This window comes from Grammomys surdaster, unplaced genomic scaffold (assembly GCF_004785775.1).
Source record: "Grammomys surdaster isolate TR1022 unplaced genomic scaffold, NIH_TR_1.0 368, whole genome shotgun sequence".
Lineage (NCBI taxonomy): Eukaryota > Metazoa > Chordata > Mammalia > Rodentia > Muridae > Grammomys > Grammomys surdaster.
The window spans coordinates 156,778-179,179 of NW_021604787.1; the positions used below are offsets into that span (position 1 = coordinate 156,778).

The 22,402-nt window shown below is 38.4% G+C and overlaps 1 protein-coding gene and 1 pseudogene across 1 annotated transcript in view; both read right to left on the bottom strand.

Moving 5' to 3' along the window:
- The window catches only part of Glce (glucuronic acid epimerase), a 70,026-nt gene that overhangs the window by 32,377 nt on the left and 15,247 nt on the right, over positions 1-22,402 (bottom strand). The window contains exon 2 of the mRNA XM_028780307.1: positions 7,860-7,950. The gene's annotated coding sequence lies outside the window, so the exon portion shown is untranslated. The remainder of the gene's footprint in view (positions 1-7,859; positions 7,951-22,402) is intronic.
- Positions 5,670-22,402, bottom strand: part of LOC114631908 — a 32,104-nt pseudogene continuing 15,371 nt past the window's right edge.

Here is a 22,402-nt window from a genome sequence, read left to right on the forward strand (position 1 = left end):
CCGTTCTTTGAACTATTTTTTGTCTCTATTTCCCTCTAAAACTTGCTATACCTTATTAATTTGCTTGATAACATCTTACAGGTCAGTGATGTGTTCTTTTTCTTTGAGTATTTCTCTTGGTGTTTCATTTAAACAATTATCACATTTTTATTCATTTAGAGTATATGTGTTGGCACATATGTACCATGATATCCATGTAGAGGTCAGAGGACAACCTCGGTTCTCTCTGTCTACCATATAGATTCCAGGGACCAAGCCTGGGCTGCCAGTGCCCTTGGTGGTCCAGCTAGATACACGTACTGCCACATCTTCAGGCTTTAAGTTTTCCTTTTCTCCTGAAATATTTAACATGCTACTACTGATTCCACTTCAGATACTGCTCTTTCTTTACAGAAGTTCTATTTGGGTCTCTTTCTATAAATAACTTCCACTTTCCTTAGCATGTTCATGTTTTCCTTTGTTCTCTTGAACATATAAAGTACATCTGTAATAGCTGCCTCAATGTCCATATCTGATAATCCCATCACGTGTTGCTTCTCTCTTTTTACTGGTTGATTTTTGTCCTTACTAAGGATCGTATTTTTCTGCCTTTTCACATGTCTGATAATTTTGTGTTAAGTAGTGTATTTTCCAAATTAGTCATGAATATATTTATCTTGTATGCCTTACTTCAGTGTTCAATAATATGTAGTATTTTTAAAAAGCAGTTACTATTCATAGTACACATGAATGAAAATGTGCTCACTGCATTTTACCCTCCTGAGTCATATGTACAGCACAGAATAACCTAGCCCTTGACAACTCCTGTTTTCCTTTTGCAAGTCTGACCATTTTAAATGGCCTTTATATAGTGCAATGGCAAAGCATCTATCCAGCTTTTTAAAATAAGGTCCCACTTCCGGTCTGGGCCCAAGCATAGAGCAGGTCTCAGGCGGCAGCTCTGTACCCAACCTCAGAAAACCGAGAGAAAGAGGGCCTCCCAGGAGCTTTAACTCAGGCAGCATCCCAGAATGGAAGAAAGAAAGAAAGAAAGAAAGAAAGAAAGAAAGAAAGAAAGGAAGAAAGAAAGAAAGAAAAGGAGGGAGGGAGGGAGGGAGGGAGGGAGGGAGGGAAGAAGGAAGGAAGGGGAGAAGGAAAGAAGACCCGACCACTAAGTTAAAGGATAGCAACTGGTTGTCATTTATACCTTATGGGAGAAAGAAAATCAGTTCTCTCCAATGGAGTGACACTGGATAGATAAACTACTTCAGGAAAGGTCTCATGTTCATGATGAGTTGACCAACATAAAATGGACTGGACAATTCTGTATGTGTGATTTTATTTAGTTGCAATTTGATGTTTTGTTTTTCTTCTGAGCTGTTGTTTTATTAGTTTAGAAAGGTTTTCTTGTTGCATTGGAGTTTTCATAGTTTTTAGAAAGAACTTAAAGTTGGGTGGTTAGTAAGGAAGAGGGTTTAGAAGGAATTGGGAGAGGGGAAGAGTATGACCAAAGTATATTTAAATTTAAAATTTCTTTTAAATAAATAAAAAAAAGAATTTCTGATGTGTAAAAAAAATAAGGTCCCAAATCCATTTCAAGAGGGTTCTGACATCAAGAATAATGACCCCCTAAAGGTTCTCACATTGGAAATAACTCTATTTATTTAGTGTATTGCATATAGTTAAGTTTTAGGTAGTAATAAAAATATTGAAGACAGAAACTTCTTGAATACTAATTATGAATCTAAGAAACAATAGAGTATAAATGTTGACAAAATGAACAGAGAACAAAGGTTATGGTATAAGACCACCATAATGTGTCTCAATATATGGACTGAAGAAGTTTTGGAAGAGAAAGAAAGGGGCAGAGATTGTATGGAAAAAATATAGCTCCAAATAAACCAAACTTGTTGAAACATGAATAGAAACATCCAGAAAACACCATGAACTCCACATAGAAAGAACTTAGAGCTTAGCCACCACTTTAAAAAACAGAGATTCTCTATGGCCTAACAACTCTGTACTTCAATATTCTCCCCAAAGAACTGAAGCATGGGTACAAAGTTCTGTCTGTACACTCACATTGATGGCAGCACTGTTCATGCAGATGGCCCATATGTTCAATGATGGATGAATAGATACGTGTGGAAAGTGGGCTATCCTTTAGTCTTGTTTCAAACGAAGAGAACTTTAACATATGCTATAGAATAGATAAATTTTATGGGCATTATGCTAAGTGAAATAAGTTACATACAGAAAACAAATACTATATGACTTGTAATAGTTACAATGAAACAGAAAGTCACAATTAAAGAGACAGAAGGCTAGTGGTTGCCTGGAGAATTTGCTAAGAACTTATTTTAATGGGTACAAAATTTCAAAATAAAAGACTGTAGAGAAAGATGAGTAGCATACAACTAAAAGTGGCTAAGACAGAAAATTTCATGTTATACATATTTACACACACACACACACACACACACACACACACAAATAAAAACAAAAGTATATCAAGTAAGATTCAATCTTAGAAGCCAAACTCTAATGATTTACTTTACAGAGTAAAAGATTAAGAGCTTAGTGGCTGTTTAAAGTCACATGACTACTCTGTCTGCAGTAACTTCTGGATTCAAGTTTTCCAAATCCCACTTTTTAATTTACCACTTGTGTTGATCTACTTATACAGGAAGGAATAAACAAATACATTCAAATAATGTTTTTTATATCACTCACACAGTCTACAATCTACTTTATCCTAGAATGTTTCAAAAGATCATTAAGTCTTGAACTCTTTCTTTCTTATTATTTTGGTCTTTTTCTTTACCAAATGTCAATTAAGATTTACCAAGTATTAAGGGAAAGGTTTGTGTAGGTTGATGGCTCTTATACCCCAAGAAAGTTTCTCATACAATTTTGTCATACTTGAAATATTTTCCATTGATTTCAAGATAATGTGCTAGAAATAGTTAAATTAATCCTTGGTATGCAGGTGAATTTGTATTAAGTGTACTATACCATGCCACTAGTAAAATAAAAATGTTAATAAGTAAATTTTGACAATTCTACATATAGTCATTAAAGCTTAGCATTACTACAGAATAAAATATGGTTAATATAAAGATGGTCTAATCATTGTAGTTTATTGATCTACCATAAAATGAGTTTATTGACAAAACAGTTTTCTTGTAAACAAATCATCAGAAAATACATGTCTGCGTTACTATTAGTTGAAATTCAGAAATTCAACACATGCTCAGTAACTTTGTAGTAGTCCAGTGAAATACTTACAGAAATGATACTTAGTGACCCAGAGGCCTAGGGCACACAGACGTCATACCACAGGGCACAGGTAGAGGAGGATACCCAGAGGCCCGCCTGCTGGTGGCTCAACTGAAGTGGGAGCCACTAAGATGTGCGATTATGTGGTGGACAGATGGGAGAAAAAGGGAAGCAGAACAGTTTGGACATTATGAGGAGAGGTAGAACTGGAGACCTGAGGTGGAAAGGAACAGCCTACTGTGAACTGCCACCTGAGGCCATGGTGAAATTCCATCCATGCTGCTGCTGAGGTCCATGTCTGGGTCTGTGGCCATATAGCAGCAGGAGTCTGTTTCTATGACCGTGACTCATATCACCACTAAAGACCATGTGAAGGCCCCTGGTCTGGGCTGCCGCCTGGGACCATGTTGACTGACGTCCAAGAGCTGTGTAGAGCTGACCCTGCCCCTCTTGCAGGCTGCAGTACTTGGGAGAGCAGGCCCTGCACCTTACCTGGGCAGCACAGTAGAGCTGGCCTGATAGTGAAATCATAGGTGAGTCAACTCTGAGCATGTAAGAGAAGAGGTGGCCCAGCCCCTTGCTAGCTACAGCACATGGGAGAGCAGCCACACCTTGACTGGGCAGAGCTGGCTCTGGTGGCATAGGTGCAGGTGGGCTGGGCCTGAAGGCATGAGAGCAGAACTGCTGATCCTGCCCCTTGCCAGCTGTAGTACTGGGGCAATACTGGAGATCTTACCCTGCTGGTGTGGATTCAGGAGAGCTGGCGGGCTGACCAGCTCAGTTACCACGTAGGCTAGAGATCCAGGGCTTTGAGTTAGTCTACCCCAACATCTACCTCAACTATGAACTGCTGGAACATACGAAGGGGCTAGTTCTGCAGATCAAAGATGCAGGATCTCTGTTACACAGGTCAACAGCAGGATATCTAAGAGGAGTCTGGGTGAGATCCAGTGTTGATGATGTAGCAGAAGCCAGAGGCCTTGAAACAGACCAATGACTCACTGCAATGAACACTTGGAAGTAAAGAAATGTGGGTAAAAGGGTAAATGTTGTGGGATACATTGTGACATGCTACAGCTTCCATGATGAGATTTTTTTATGCTTTTTTTTCTTTTGGGGGAGAGGTTGCAACGGTAGAGGGGAAACATGAAGGGCTGTGGAGATACATGGGGTACATGATGTGAAACTCACAAAGAATCAATACAAAGTTTTAAAAATATAATTACAAATGCTTTACATTTCCAGCTTTCTCCTTTTAAACGTTTTAAATTTGTTTTCTGAAAACAAAGCAAACACAAACATCACATCCAAACCTATTTTAAACCAAATACTCTCTTAGGCGAGGTGTCACATATGTTTCAAATCCAATGGGTTTTTTTTTGTTTTGTTTTGTTTTGTTTTTTTTGTTTTTTTAAAAAAACACACTGAAAACTACAGAAAGTTTATTTTTAATAAGTTACCCAGAATGAGTTCCTTCCAAATCCTTATTTTTTCCTTCAGGTTTTGGTGTCTAAAACAGGTATTTCTTTAATAGAAGTTGAAAATGCATTATAATTTCTATATAGATCATTATATGCTTTTTTTTTCTTTAGTCTTTTATAGAGTGTTGAGAAGCACAGCATATATCTTACTTGACTCAAATTTTAAATTTTTCTTCTAATGTTTCTAAACATCCATAATTTTAAAAATAACATTAAGTTAGATCTTGTACCTAAGAACACAAAACTCTGTGTGTTGATGTCCCTTTTGTAAACTAGCACACTAACTTCATAAAGCCTCCATAAATCTTCCCCAAGTCACCTGCGGATCACTCACACACCAACTGTTAGAATACAAATGCCTTGTTGGTAGTTGCTGTACTGTCTTGTTTAGGGAATTACCACAGGAAATAAGAAGTTTATATACTTTTCCTTGCAAACATCTTTGCACTGATGCTGATCAAATCCACCAATACGGAACTTGCTGAGATGGAGAGCAGGCCACATTAGGTGGTTGAATGTCCACTTTAGAGGGAAATGTAATTCCTATTTTAACTGTTAGATGATTTTTTTTAAGACCTTTATTAACAGGTACTTGCAGTTTGTTGACTTTTTTGAAAAAAAATCAAGGTGTAAACTTTATTACAAATTAAAAATGAAGTTCTTACAAAAACTTCAACTTGACCAGATATGAAACAATTTAAAAATCGATAAAGGTATATTGAGAAAAACCAGGCTTTTTTTTTTTTTTTAATGTTTGTCATTACCAGGTAAAAATAATAAAAACCCATGCTGCATAGAGAATGCAGATAGTTCTAATTGTTATCTGGTCAACGGGCAAAAAGCAAGCACATAAGGTCTTCAGCTCCAATCTTTGTTCATTTTTTTTTTTTGATGACCAAACCGGATGATGGTAGGGATGGTACGCCGGTTTTACTCAGCCCCGCCCTGCTCAGCCTCAGGAGTGGATGAATTGTCAGCTGTCAGCTGGAGGATCGGCTGCTTTTGTCTCTTTGCAACCTTGTGGTTTAGGGTTCTCTGGGCGTCTGCTTGAGTGACTGAAGTTGCATCGATACTGACCTTGAGGTGGGTCTCATCTCTTTGATTTTCTTTGTCCTCTTCACTGCCACCTCTCTAGGCTGTCTTTGGTGGGGAGGGCCTCTGCGGAATCATGGTCTGTAACCCCGATACCTACTCTGTCTCAATGGTCTACCTAGCTCCCCTGCACCATGGTTGTCAGCACCCTCCATCACTTCTTGCACAGGGGGGTTGGAATACTGTGGTCTCTGCATGCGCATAGGGTCTCCGCATGTAGTAAGGTGGGAACCTTCGTCTGCGATCGGGCCAGCACTGTTGGGCCTGGCCTTCAGGAGTGGACCCCTGCGACATGGATAGTGTCTATAATGGTTATGGTCTGCTGTGTATTTACAGCCTTGAACTGGAACTCCACCAAGGCCAGTAACCTTTGCTGCCTCCGCACCCTTTTCTCCTTCAACAACATCAAAACTCCAGTCTCTCCTACACTGCGAAGGTACTTCCGGGGGGGGGGGGTTCTTCTTTATGGCAGTCTGGTGTACAAATACGTCTTCCTTGGTGTCATTCCTGTGGATGAAACCGTATCCCTTCCTTACATTGAACCATTTTACTGTTCCCAAAACCTTCATTGTGATGACCTTCTTGTCCCCGCCAGCAGAAGCCGCAGATGTGAGTCCGCCGCACTACCCTCGCCGCTGCCTGTGCGCCGGGATTGGTGTTGGTGGCACTGAGGGCGGCAGCGGGGGCAATGGCCGGCTGCTGGGTCTTGCTTGGCCTCGCTGCTGATGGTTGTGGGGATGGTGACTAGGCTGGCAGCGGCGGTGGGGCTCTCAGGGATTTCTGGGCTCAGCTCTCCGCTCCGCTACCGATCGAACTCTAGATTATATTGTTATGTAGCCCAGGCTAGCTTTGAACTTTCAATCTTTCTGCCTTAGCCTCAAGTAGCCTACAATGCACTACCATGGCTGGCTCACTAATGTACTAATATATTAGGATATTTTCACTTAAAACTTCATGTGCAGTAAATTACTTAATCCGGGCAGCTGTTAATACCAATCATCATTCTCTCAAAGTCTTACTAGTTCTGTTTAATCTTACTAGATAAAGCAAAATATAGTTGGTATGAATCTCTTTTATAGAACGAGAACAAAACCACCATTATGTAAGCTTTTAGTTTTGTAAACACAGAGCACTACGCAGAAATAAATAAGCACTTGGCACACCAACAGCATTGTGTCTGTGTTTAATACACCAACTATCTCAGAAAACTAGTATTGCTTTTTATTTTTAATTTATTTATTGTTTGTGTGTGTTTTTTAAGACAGGATTTCTCTGTGTAGACCCGACTGTCCTGGAACTCATAGACCAGGCTGGACTCAAACTCAAGAGATTTGCCTGCCTCTGCCTTTGCTACATCTGGCTAGAAAACTAGGACTTCTAAGACTTTCACTTCAAGATTTCAGGCTTGGTACAGGTACACAGACAATTACATGCAAATTTAAATTTAAAGTAATGAACTGAGCACTGAAGTACTAAGGTAGCCACAGACAAAGACTACTGAGTGGATATGGCTATGTTCCAAGAAAATGTTATTTAGTAAAACAAGTGGCCAGGCTGTAGGTCAATTTGATGACATTTGGCCCAGACAAACATTTCTTTTCATTATAGCACCTTTGGTAATCATACCATCCCCTTCCTTTGTATCTGGTAGTTGTTCCAAGGAACACTGGTCACTTAAATGGTAAAGACTCCCAGTACCCACTGTCTGTTGACAGGATCTCATGTATTTCAGTGGGGCTTCCAACCTGCTAAGTAGCTTAGGATGACCTTGAATTTCTAACCCTCCTGCCTCTGTCTTCAAAGTGAGATTACAGGTGTCCCCCACCACACCTGGTTTAAGTGGTATGAGGGACGGAACCCGGGGCTTTGTGTGTGTCAAGCAAACATAAAGTGCTTTAAGAACCCATAAAATTGGTTTTAGGTACAAATCTCTAGAAACTCAGAAATAAAAATGTTTTAAAAAAATAAACACTAAAATATGTTTGAAAGCATGTCAGGGTACAATTACATTTTATTAAACAATCTTACCTTAATCAAATGAAAGAATCAAAATCTTAGTACATTTCTGGCTTCAATTCAAAAAATATTTGAATCAAAACTTCAGTTTCTTGCTTAATTCCTAGAACAAAATGAAAAACCTTTTAAGCAAGGTTCTGGTTATAGATAAAATATAGCAAATACAACACTCTGGCTATCCCACTATTGAATGTAGCTCTAAGACCTGGATAAAATGCCTAGAATAGAATACATGGGAACCCTAAAAAGTGATGGCAATAGGCAGATCCGATCCTATAAGAGGAGCAGAACGCAAAGCACTATTTTAGAATGGCCATCATTTTGTTCTCCTCTAGTATCATCCAGCCTGAAGTTTATATAGCCCAAATGAAAAATGTCATGTTCCAGCTGTGACTGAAGAGGTAAATCTTTTCACAAGAAAGTATAGGAAACACACCACACACACACACACACACACACTTCCTCCATCTTCACCCCAGGCATCTGTGGGAGCAATAGCAATAAAGATCACAAGTCTGAAACTCAGGGGCAAGGGAACCTTGCTTTCTGGTCACAGGTGCTACAGTTTCAAGAGCATATAGGGAATCCTTAGTGTGTATGTGGTTCTGCCCCCATCCTCTTTGATATTCTCCTACTGCTTAGTCCTGAAGATGAACACAGCCTCGGGGAGCGTACCTTAACAAATAAAGGTTTTCCTTTCTAATCAGAGATTGGAAACGGGGAGCCCAGAGACCACTAAACAAGGAGACGAACACTGTAGCAAAACACCATCCTGTAGATGCACCATGAAATATGGTGGAATTGCAGACTAACAACCTGCCCAATATTTAAAATATACTGTAAGATGTATTTAGTACACCTAGCCTACTAAACACCACAGCCTAGTCTATATGCACTTAGGCTACTACTTAGGCCACAAGTAGGTGAAATCTTCTAATAAAAGCCTATTTCAAAATGAAGTGTTACATATCTTGTGTAATTTACTGAACATTATACTGAGAGTGAAAACCCAGAAAATGTGCATGCTTTGCTTTATACTGGGGCAAAGTTGAGAATATCCCAGGTTTAACCACCATAAATGGAGGGCTGTTTGGATTGAATGATAAATCAACATATTAATTGTGTATACTGATATAAATGACTAAAAGGAAAGTAAAAACTTCCTTAAACACATTCATTTGCTTTTCCATGACATGAAACTTCACTGCCCCAGCCCAAGTATGGGATAAATTCAGTAACTCATTTCCAAAGGTTAGGATACAGAAAGACAAAACTATTTTGTTGTGGAAAAATTGAGCAAACACTACCTTCTACAAGTAGTACTGCCTTCATGTACTTACTCCCAGAAAAGTGTGAAAGGACACTTTTGGTTCTGTGTTGCTATTTTCTAAGACCCACACTTTAATCATGAGGAAAAGTGCCAAAGCATATTAGATACATTCTATAGAACACCCGGCTAGTACTCAGAATAATTAAGGTCACGTAAAGCAAAGACGAACAAGAAACTGTCATAGACTATAGGAGACATTCCACAAAAGTCGTGTGGAATCTTGGACTAGGAGGAAACTAGTGAAGAGTGAGTCTGAAATCCAAGGTTGCTGTTAACTTGACTACTTCTAGAATTAACTAAAGTCCAAGCAGCTGGGTACATCTGTGAGGCATTTTTTTCTAGATTGGATCCTTTGAGGTTCAAAAGACCCACCCTACATCTGGGCCATACTTTCTGGTGGCAGCCTAGAGAAAAGACATGGAAGAAGGAAGCTTTCGACTTTTGCCTGCTTGCCCTCCCTCTAGCTGGCAAATTCATTCCTTAACTGGTATTAGAGCCTACTTTTTTGGGATTCCAATGTAGATTGAACACAGAACACAGTTGGGACCTCCTAGATCAAACTAATATTAGATTCTTGGATTTTCCATCAGGAAGCAATCAATGTTGAACTATCAGGATCATAGCTTGTAAGCCACTTTAATAAATTGTGTGTGTGTGTGTTCATTTTATCAGCTCTAGTTCTCTATAGAACCCCGACTAATTTAACAAATATTAAAGCAAAAATGTTAGTTTGATGCAACTAATAAAACTTAGTTGGCATAGTGGTATACACCTGTAATTCCAGTTACGTGTGAGGCTGAAGCAGAAAAATCGCAACTTACAGGCCAGACAGGACTATATAGTAAAATCCCAGCTCAAAGACAAAACAACTCCAATAGAATAAACCAAAAAAGCCTGACTTATGGGACACAGATAGGACTCAATTTGTAAAGTGCTTCTATGCAGACATGAGGACCAGAACTGAGATCCTAGCATCCAAATAAAAAAGCTGGTATGACCCAAATGCTTGGGGGAGGGGCATGCAGAGATAGGAAGACCCTTAGGGCATTCTGACCAGCCAGTCTATCCAAAATGGTGAGTTCTGGGGGCAGAGAGAGATTTGTCTCAAAAAGGAAGATAAAAGCAATGGAGAAGTGCAAGTGCTCTGGCAAATGCATAGGCATCCCCAACTCCCATCCTCCACATACACTCCTAACTTATACCATGTAGAAAAGTGTATGGGGGGGGGAGTTATTACATAGAAAACATCCTGAAAATGAAAAACAATACTTCATTTGCTTTTTTATTATGGGGGAAAATAAGAGTTTACTATCAGGGAAAGCAAAAGGTTTGAATAAATAGAGAGAGGAAAAGCAAGCTGATTAAGTGGGAAAGGGATTTCACAAGTAATTACACTGTTGTTTGTCTTACCTCCACTATGGAAGCAGAACTATAAGCTTCCAATAAATGATTATTACATTATTCATTCATGATCATAAAACATCAATGTCTACACAGTATAATAATGAAATAAAATTAAATACACTGCCCCATGTCTCAATCACTTTTGTCATGTCATTTAATCTTTTATTATTCTTTATTCTACTTATTTTAAAAAATAATATTCAGCCAACTACTTCTATTTAAGGTAAACTCAGTTCTCTCCTGTGCTGCTAACATCAGCAACAATTTCACAGAGCCATTCTTTTCTCATCTGCATTTGCACTAACTTCAAATGGAAGACAAGGGTCTGTAAGGAAGAGCTCTCACCCAAGGCTTCTGTTCTAAGATTACATTTAATTAGAAATGAAATGGTATGCTTCAATAATTTAGGTTTGCTCCACAAATACATGGTGAGGAAAATGATTTACACTGGTTACTGAATTCTTTATAACCAAAGTTACATTGGTTACTGAATTCTTTATAACCAAAGTTCTCTATATGTGGTACTTGTAGAAATTCAACAAGGTCAGTTTAGCATCATCATTCATTCATACAGTTCCTACTAGAAAGCCATGTACATGGTATTGTTTCACATAATCTCACCAGATGTTCAATTTACTTTTAAAAAGGCTATTTTATAACCAAATCAGATGCCCCAAAAAGAAAGACACCTGCCAACAGCTTCTACCAGGGTTGGTACAGCCTAGCTGTCTGTTTCTCTGTGGCACTGGATGTGTTTAAGCAGCTTCTACATTTTAATGTTCAGAATCACAGAGATTTCACTCCCTTCTCCAAAGAATCAAGAAAACTTCAATCATTATTTCTTCTTTCTTCCCTTTTCTTTCTTGTATAGGACCTATGACACCAAACTTCTCTTTGTCTTTAGTGCTTACACTAATGTCAGCATATAACATCCATTTGAATACTTTAATGTAGTCAATTAGCAAACATTTAATCAGAGAAATAAAACAAGACAAACTCCTGTGACCATGGAAATTACTGAGTAAATATAGTTGACCTTTAGAAGATGTAAGAGGCAATGGGAAAGAAGGTCAACACACAGCTGCTTAGAGTGGGCTATGACCTCATCTGTGGTTGCATAACTCAAGTGGAGGTCACAAAAACTTTGGCAACAGTAGAAGGTTCTGCTTGTGCAACAACCAAGGCTTCATTCAAAACCCAACAAGCAATGATCCCAGAGTGTTTCTGGCAGTGTTCTCAGACTCCACTGCAGCCATGGTTTGGAAAACAACTTCCTGCCATGCAGTGCCAGTACACACTGCCTCAACACCTAAGCTCAGATTCTAACCCACTGCACTATGAATTGCAGCACTCTAAATATACATTAAAGACTTTCCTGCTCTTACAGAAACACAATGGTTTAATCATGGAACTCAAAGAATTTTAATATTTTCCTATCATTTAACAGCACAGAAGCATGAAATTGGTGTATCTTTGTGTTATATTGGGCTATAGTATTTTATTTAAACAATTTAAACAACTGTTATTTGAAGTTATTGTCTAGTTTCTTTTTAAAAATGTTGAATATATTTTGGAATGGGAGTATACAAAATTTCCAACTTCTGAAATGACCCTAAACCTACTTCTGTCATTTTGTACCAGGTATTTATGTGAGGTGACATTCTCTCAACACTGACAATTATAAAATCAAAATACTGATCACCTCTGAATAAAGGTAAAATGCTCTATGCCCTGGAGTGTCAAATATTTATACAAGATTTAATTCTTATAGGAAAAAAGATACACATCTCATTAGTATGCTACTTTGCTTTCATCTCTAAAGTTTGGCAAAATTATAAGTATACCAAGGAATTGTTTTAAAATAAATATATGGTTATCATTAAATGTTTGAATTGTACACAATTTAAATGTGTCTCATGAAATCTTTTGACAAAAAGAGATTATAAGTGGAAAAAGTTTAAGCAGCTCTGATGGACAATAAGCTAAAGTTACACGATAACTGCTTTGTATCATAAGAATCTTTAAAAAATTCTAAGCTGGGGAGACTAAATGGTATCACCCAAAAACAGTGGGCCTCTGTCATTATCATTGTTACCACAAGATTCTACTTTTCTTCAAGGTCCTTGTAATTAGAATTTTTACACATGAATTCAACCCAACAGGACACTATAGTTTCTTAGCCACAGAGGTACTAAAAACAAGTTCCTATTTCACAAGCACCCTTTAAAGAATAGAGCATATTAAATCATCAGTCTCTATCAAAATGAAGAGAGCAACTGTCTTCCTTCACCCAAATTAATACCTTAACAGTAACACAGCAGAGGCTGATCTGCATGAAAGTAAATCCAATGAGTTTTCCACTCACTCTTCCTCAAGTCCTTCTTTCAGAAATGAAGCTCTGTATCTACTTCAGCTACTTATGAGAAACAAATAGTTAAACCGTTGAGAATTTATCCACAGGGATAGAGAAACACCTCAGGCAGTAAAGCACTTGCTTTAACTTGAGTTCAGTTCCCAGAACCCATGTAAAAGAAAATAGGTCCTGCTGGTACATGTTTGTAATTTCTGTCTTAGGGAGGCAGACAGGTGGATCTCTGAGGTTCAGTGAGCAAGCCTTGTGTACTTGGTGAGTTTCAGGCTAGTTAGTGAGAGACTGTCTCAAAAACCAAAGTGGATAGATAGTTCCTAGACACTGATACAAGAGGCTGACCTCTGGGCTCCATATGCATATGCACATGCCCCCCCCCTCTCTCTGTGTGTGTGTACATCAAAAAATTGTAACCTTTAAATTGCAAAGAATCAAGGAGTTTAAGATAAACAGCTTAGTATGTACCAAAATTAAGAAGGACCTTTATGCCTTAAAGGGCCCATGTGATATTTATACATTTATGTATTATAGAGCAAACCTGCTTTATATTGATATTATAGCTACTTGCTAACAGCTCTGATAAAAAGTTCTGTGATGGTCACATTTGTAATTACTGTCTGGGCAGATTATCTATAAATCTCATATATCTATGCTTACTCCAAAGCATTTGCTAAAGTTCCCCACTGTTGCTTTGGGATCACTGAGCAAACTCAGAATAACTGCCCTTAATAGTCTTGGAATAACTAATGAGAATCCTGTAATTTCCTCACTTAAGAGGTAATGGCAGCTCACGGAGAGCAGTGGTGAACACAGAACACAGTGATGAAGACAGAAGCTTTAAGAACAGCAAACAGACAGTAAATCCCACTATTTTAAAAGCCAGGCCATTTACAAAAAAGCCATACTGAGAAACCAGCACTACTGCTGCTTCTGCTGCTGCTTCCTCCTCCTCCTTTTCTCCTTCTCCCTCCTCCGCCAGTGCTGGGATTAAAGGCCTATTCTATATTGTCCATTCTAAGAAGATAATCTGCTTCTGGGTTGGCTATTCTTCACTGTTGAATACTGCTTTCAAAGTCACTGCTGATTTTTTTTTTTAAACTGAGTAACTACCTGCTAGATATTGAATGGGAGAGAGGGGACTTTGCTAATTTATACAATAACAATTATTTGTACTGTATGTGTGTATGTGTGTGTGTGTGTGTGTGTGTGTGTGTGTGTGTACTAGCGTGCAGAGCATGCATGCTCGTGTGTGAGTTAACTCTATATGTAGGTCAGGCTAGCCTGAATCTGGGAGACTTGCCTATCTCTACCTACCAAGTTCTGGTATTGAAGGTATGTGCCACCACATGGGCTGCTCTGCTGTTCTTAACTCTTCTACTTCACACTCCCACACTTATCCTTTAGGAAGGAAAAAGCTAAACCAAAACCGACCTCATGTTTAAGAGAACAAAATGCTGGGGGCTAACTGGAACCACAGAACTCTGGAGGTTGAGGCAACCTAGGCCACAGTGAGATCCAGTGTCAAAGGGGACGGGAAGGAGGGAGTGTTAAGAGGTGTAGGAAGAGCTGACGAGAAGGGAAGGTATGCCACAAACCAATCAGAAATCAGCATTTTAGTCACAATATCTGGACAGCACCACAGAGAGGTTACATCAAACTGCAAACATTTTGTTCCTTGCCACAAAACCAAGAAATGTATTACTAAAGAATTCTGTTACAGATTAGAACTGATTTACTTTGAAAGCTAGGGCTTTTATTTCTAAGTCGGGAACCACCTCTTTGCCACTTTGTATTTACACACTTTCTCTAAAATATTAACAACAACCTCACAAACAGTCTGCTTAACAGTAATTAGAATTTATCTAGTTAACACAACAGCAAAGCCTGCCACAACACAGATGGCAGAAGACTTTCTCCTTTCCTCGTCAGTGTCAAAGAACTTCTATTTCATGATTAAGAAGTCTGCACGTGGTATTTACAAACTACAGACTAGTGACAGAATTACTTTATTGGGAAAGTCTACATAGTAAAATTCTTGATTATTTCTTAACACAAAGACTTTTTTCTTACAACCCTGGCCAAACCCAGCCAAATACAAGATTAAAGAATCAGAATGGACAAGTCTGCACTGCTGATTTGACTCAGGTCTTTAAAGTACACCAATTCCCTGAAAAGCACAAGGCCCCAAATTCTGCTGCAAAGAGAACTGTCTCAGAAGCATGAAAAAATATCAATGTGCAAATTACACTCTAAACTCAGGTCTGGGTACGAGACGGAGAAAGTTCTGAAAATTCTAAGCAGTTACATAAGGCTCATTCCTGGCAATTTATAATCTCAGGAGGCTTGGCATCTGGCACTGGCTGTGTCATGAGCAAGCCTGGGTATATCTCTCTGTGACTATTTCCTCATCTGGAAAGTTATTTGTAATATTTAACATCCTGTGAGTCTGAGATGATGTTTTTTAGTTCTCCTACAAAGATTGAACTGACTTCAACATATACACTATGCCAACGGGGTGGGCAACAGTAACAAGGAACAGTTGGAAGCCATGGTCTGCTAAGAGCTTAGTTTTACAAGAAAAGATTATTTTACAGTGTATATCAAGTCCAGCTATACTTCAACTGCATAGATTTTTATATATCCACCCCCTTCCAAGTCATAAAACAGTATCTGTGTTGGATATGTATGAAAACTTGACTTATCTTAAAATATAACAATCTTTTGAATTTCTATAAAAGTATCTGCATATTTCCTGATTTGAATAGTGTTGTTGAGCTCTTACAGATAAAATGTTTGTTTCTTTTCTTGGTGGTCGTGGCCTGACTGCTTTTACACTGGGTCTTGCTATGTATCTCAGGCCGGCCTCCAACTTGCCCCCCTCCTGACTCAGCTTCCACAATGTTAGGCACATGTCACTGGATATAGAGGACTTTAACACTGCTAACTCGTTTCCTAAAAGGAATCACTAGAAACAAACAGGACCATGAGTACAAAGCATGTTATATCTAATAGTCCTAAACCAAATTCTTACCGGTTCTCTCACAAATGAATGTTACCAGTTATGAATATGCTAGAAAAAAAAATAACTCATGCAACCAGATGAGGGTCTTGCAGTACCAGTATCTGAAGACTGGGTGACAAACTTCAAAGATGTACTTTATGATCTATCTGGTATTTACACATTTATGTAATCTCTTCTTCCTCTAGGAGTAGGATGGACCTAGTAATCCATTGACAACAACAACAAAATCAAACATGGCAGAAATGATAGGATGCCACTCTGTGACAAGGTTATTAAAGACAGATGCTCCTGCTACCACACTCTATGCTGGGATTCTTTCTTGCCTTCTTGCTTGCTCTGACAAAGTCAGCTCCCAAGTTGTGAAATGTTTTACAGGCACACATGGTAAAGAACAGAGGTCTCTGGCCACAGGCAGGAAGGAATCGTGCCAACCACCATATGAACATGGTAGGAAGTAGATCCTTCCACTGCAAAATCGCCCACTCCTCTTATTTTTTTTTAAGCACTGCTGGAAATCCACCCAGGGTCCTGTCCATACTAGGGAGGCGCTGTACCATCTAGCTACATCCTCAGCATTCCCCACTTTCTCTTGAAAGCACACTGACCAGACTTTTCCCACTCTTGCCTAACATTTTCCACATTATTAATTAAATGTCCTAGAGTTCAGTCCTTGGACCTCTCCTCTCTCACCTATGCTTACTCCCCAAGTGGTCTCCTCCAGACTTTAGATCCAGTATCTACAAACTGACATCTCCCAAACTATGTATACTCTGGTCTTCTCACCACAACTGGTCTCTAATATATACAAGCACCTACTGAGCATATTTTACTTGCACATCTAATATGCACTCAAGTTCAAAATTAAAGCCTTGGTCAACTTCAGCACAATCCCACTACATACAGCCTCCTCTACCACCAGTCTTCCTCCTTTTAGTAAATGGTAACACCAAGTTTCCAGTTGCACAGGCCAAAACACAGTTGGCTCTGTTCCTTGCATCTCCCCTCCATCCTACCCCTTATCCTTTAATGTTGGTTTTACTTAAAAATAAAACCCAACCTCTTAAAACTTTTTTCTATTTCTCTGAGGCTCACATGGATTATTGCAATATTCTCCTAAACTTTCTGCCTTGAACCACTAAGAATAATAAGGCCATATGGTTCCTCTGTTCAAAACTCCAACTGCATCATTCTCAGGTCAAATGGCAAAGTCCCAACACATTACTTCACTTCTCTGACCTCTATAGCTCTCCTCTAGCCTGATTCTAATTCAGGTTATTGTCCCTTTCCTTCCTCAGACACTGCAGGCATACTTTCTACAGACGTTATTCCTGTATCTGGTAATCAGATACAGGAATTCTTCCCTCAGTAACTCATGTAGATTATTCCTTTTGAGGCTTCACTAGATGGCCACTTTCTTAAGCCTGCCTACCTCCAACCTCCATGTCTCTCAGCCTTCTCCACATTTCCTTTCTCACCCTTTTCTCTGTAGTATTTATTGCTGATACACTGTATTCTATCTTTTATTTTCTAATACCATCTTTTAGAATGTAAGAACCATTAGAGGCATGCATTTAAGAATGACTATAGCAACCAATGAGATTCTTTATCTATGCCAATACAGCAGAATTTTATGAATAATTTTGAAGGTACCAAAATATTACATTCATACTTCAATCACTGCTTTACATTTTGACAAGTTTAACTTCCTAATTATACTCATACTAGCATTATATTAAGTTAGTTTGCATTCTTCTGAATACATACATACTAATTAGAAGAAGAATCAGTTCAGAATCAGACAATAAGCAACTGGATTGTTTTAATTTTTAGGGCCAGAGAGATAGTTTGGTAGTAAGAAGGCATAAGAACCTGAATTTGGATCCTTAGCATTCATACAAAAAGCCGGGTACAGCTGTGCATACCCCTAACACCAGCATTGGAGAACAGAAAGTCAGATCCCAAAAGCTCTCTGATCAGCCCCGCTACCCTAAACTGTGAGCTTCTGTGAGCTTCTGGTTTGGAAACAGATTGAGAGCCATACAGGAAGACACCCCAGTGCCACTTTGGCCTTAGCATGTATGTATATAGGAACATGACCCACACACTCATACATACATATTGCATACATATAGAAAACAACAATAATAATTTTTTATTGATAATCCAAGGTGGAAACTTCACATGCAATGTCACAGAATTCAACAGTTAAAAGATATTAAAGACGAGGAATTAAAAAGATAAACACTTTCAAATAATTTTTAAAAAAATAACATTAAAAATATTTCATTCTTTCATATTGGGTTACATCTTCTGCCAAAAACGCCAAGGTATTTACATCCATTTTCTAACCTAGACATTATTTTTCATTTTTTCAAAACTATCAGCTATAAAAGGAATACAATATTTAGATGAGAAGCTAAATCCACAGTTAAAAGCAAGACTTGATTAAGCTGATCTAATTTTATAAACGGTTTTTACACTTGTGTTGTATAATTACACATTTCCAAAACTACTTTCATACCTCTGTTGTGACCTTCATCTACTAACATGTAGGGCAGACAGTATCTATTTCCCCATACCTTCCAAATATACAATGATCTTTTTCATATGGAAAAATATATCTTAAGTTTAACTAGTTTCCTCAAGTTTACAAAGTTATACACAGTCAAGCTAAACTATAAGTGACTGAATTTTTTGTTTGTTTGTTTGTTTTAGTCCCACTGTTTTCTACTGTAACATATTCCATTATTCAGGGGCTAAGGGTACCATTGCACAGGCCCACAAAGACTTACTTGGTCATCTTAGCAGCTTCCTGAGTGGAATGGACATTTTCATATTCCTATTTATTATAAACATACTTTGTAGATGGTGTAAGTGTAGTAATGTCCTTATTTTGTAAAAATTAAAAAGTTCAGGAAGTCAGCATTAAAACCTGAGTATCCAAAGCAGTAAAAACACAAAAGAACTTCTGGACTGCCACACGGAGAGCAGCTGCCAGCACAAGTGTTTGAGGAAGGTAGCTGACAGAAGCCGTTCTGGCTCAAATCATTTTATTACTGTTAGAGTCTCTATCTTCACCTGAAAATATCAGCAATCCTGGTTGAAAATAAGAATAATAAATTATTTTGCCCTTCTCCCCAAAGACTTCAGCTCAGGTTCAGAAAAACAAATGGTTCCAGGACTTATTTCATCTGGACTTACTTTCTGTTCCCTTTAATATTCTGAGGGAGAGATTCCTTGAGCCCTCAAATTTCATGAGCATCCCACAGCAAACCAAAAGCAGGAAAAGAGCCAAACGAGCCAAAAACAAAACAAACAAAAACCAAACAACCAAACAAACAAAACAAAACAGCATCATGTAAGACTGAAAGCATGATTCTTCATGTCATTAGAGCCTGGGGCACCTTATCCGATGCTAAAACTCCTCTTGGTAGAAATCTGGATTCCTGAATCCTAGTCAGTCTCCCAACTAATCTTAGCCCAGAAGCCATTAACTTGGGATGCTCGAACTACAAGATGGCTGCAAATCTACTGGACAATACGCCCACATGCAATTCCTAGAATACAGCACATGTCAAGACTTATTTGTTCTAGAACCAGGTAAGACTGAACTAAAAACAGGTAAGGTTTCTTAACACATGGCTTTGACTTTGTTGCAAAGCACATGCTTCTACATGTACTCTTTTCTTTCTTCCATTTCTCTGCCAATACTAAGAGACTGAGATACAATACCAGATTTTAGCTCCTTCAGCAAAGGCATGGTGGAATATGCCTGTAATCTCAGTACTTGGGAAGCTGACAGAAAAGGACTGCATGTTCAAGACAAACTTGGACTATATGATAAACACCAGGCAGTCCTGGGCTACACAGTGAGACTCCACAGAAAAGAAGAGAGAGTGGGAGGGGAAAAAAATCAGTAAACCCGAAAACATGGAATAAAACTGTTCCAAGGGGTGGGGGACAAAAAAAAAAACCCTGAAAGAAACAGAGTGTGACAGTTCTCCACAAATGAACAGACTCAATGACCCGTGCGGACAGTATTAACAATATAACATATGTACAATGGATACTTACAAACAAAAATGGGGCAATATTAGAAAAAAAATGGTAGAGGAAAACCCACTACTTTTGAGACTACACACTATTCTAAGTTCAAGGAAGGCCTCAGAGAATAAACAAAGATACTGATTCACACAAAAGGCCTATCACAAACTGCTAAAAAGGATGGTCAAATTATTAGTGCATTCCAAGGCTAAAAGGTACATTATGAATAAAAAACAAGAGAATTGTCATAGATTTCTTCTTGGAGAGAGGGAAAGACAGAAACATGATTTCATGTTTACTTAATTTCTAAATTTCAATATTTTCTTTTAGAAAATGGGAATACTAAAACCTCTTATCAGGTTGAAGGGAAAATTAGATTATATAAATGTTAAATCCTTTGTATGCTTTTAAGTGGTAGCAAAGCCAACACATGTTAGCTCCTCTTTTTCATCAATACCTATATAGTTAATATAGAACCTCCTATGTAAAAGAAAAGCATGCAGTGAAGACTGGTCCTTTTGGAATTTTGGAATTTATTTTGCCAGGTAACACTGTACAAACAAAAGGTCAATACTGTCAGCTTGACAATACTGTCAATTCAAGAAGCATATATGCCTTGGTCCCCTAATGGCAGTTAAGATAATAAAGCTGTATTGATATTCTACAATTAATATCTTCAGAATCAACATGTTAACCTAAGACATGAATAAATTAAGTAATTTTTAAAGTCAATTTTCTTCATGTTATCCTATTTCCATCCATCTTCAAATACAAAGTTTTACATTTCGGAGTTAGAGGTAAAATTTTATCTTTTTAGTACTAACAACAAACTTGCTGTTTTTCAGTGTGAGACCTCAAAACAACAAAGCTCTGAGAAAGAAAAAGAACACTGCACATAACAAACAACAGTCAACTGCTGAGATAAATAAAGGTAGCCCTCCAGGAGATAAACCACATAAAGCAATGCAGCTTACAATCTATTCTACTGGTGACTTTTTTTTAAAAAAAAGCTTTTAAATTTTATTATTTTTTCCTTAATTTATTTACATATTCACTTTACATCTCAATTGCAGCCCCTACCAGTCCCACCTTCATTCTGCCCTCCCCCAGTTCCCTCTTTTCCTTCTCCTCTGAGAAGGAAAGCTCCCCACACACACCCCCACCCCACCCCCCGTACCAACCCACCCTGACACATCAAGATGCAGCAGGACTAGGCATATCATCTCCCACTGAGACCAGACAAGGCAGTCCAGCTAGGGGAAAGCGATCCAAAGGAAAGGCAACAGAGTCAGAGGCAGCTACTGCTTCACTTGTTACCGGAGACCGTGCTGCACATCTGCTACATATGTGTAGGGGTTCTAGGTCCAGCCCCTGCATGCTGTTTGGTTGGTGGTTCAGTCTCTGCAAGCCCCCATGGGCACAGATTATTTAACTCTGTAGATCTTCTTATGGTATCCTTAACCTTACCTCCAGTTCCCTCAATCCTTCCTCCCACTCTTCCAAGAGACTCCCAGAACCCTGCCTAATGTTTGGCTATGGGTCTCAGCATCTGTTTCCATCAGCTGCTGGATGAAGCCTCTCAGAGGACATTTATCTTCTGTCTGCAAGCATAGCAGAATATCATTACTAGTGTCAAGGGCTGGCTCTCTACCATGGGGTGGGTCTCAAGTTGGGCAGTCATTGGTTGGCCATGCCCTCAAACTCTGCTCCATCTTTATCCCTGCACATCTTGTATGCAGGACAAATTTTGGGTAGAAAGTTTTGTGGGTGGGTTTGTATCCACTTCCCTCCATTGGAAGGGGATTTAAAAAAAATTAAACTTTTAAAAATGTCAGGGGAATGAAAAAAATACACACACACACATCACACATCACACATACACTACACATACACAGAGTTTGTTTTTTGTCTTTTGGGACAGGGTTTCTGTGTGGCCCTGGCTGTCCTGGAACTCATTCTGTAGTTGAATTCAGATATCTGCCTGCCTGTCTCTCAAGTTCTGGGATTTAAGGTGTGTACCACCATGCTTGGCTAGGGCAATATTTTAAAGTAAAAATTGTAAGAAATATTTAGTATACACACTAATTAAAATCAAGTATTCAAGTGGTTGATCTATGATACAACTGTCTTTATTTCAAAGAAGCAATTCACATTCCATTTTTATTTTCTCTTTAGTATTATATTTAGTTTATCTTAGACATTCAGAAACTAAAAATAATTATTTATTAGAAACAATATCTCTCAGATTATTAAGGTTTCTTTCTTGTAACTTTCATTCTTTTGTTAGCTTAAAAAATTTTAACTACATACTACTATATTTTTTACTTTTTTTCACCTCGGCTTATTCAATTCAATAAGAATGCTTGGTAAGATGTAGCACTCTCTGG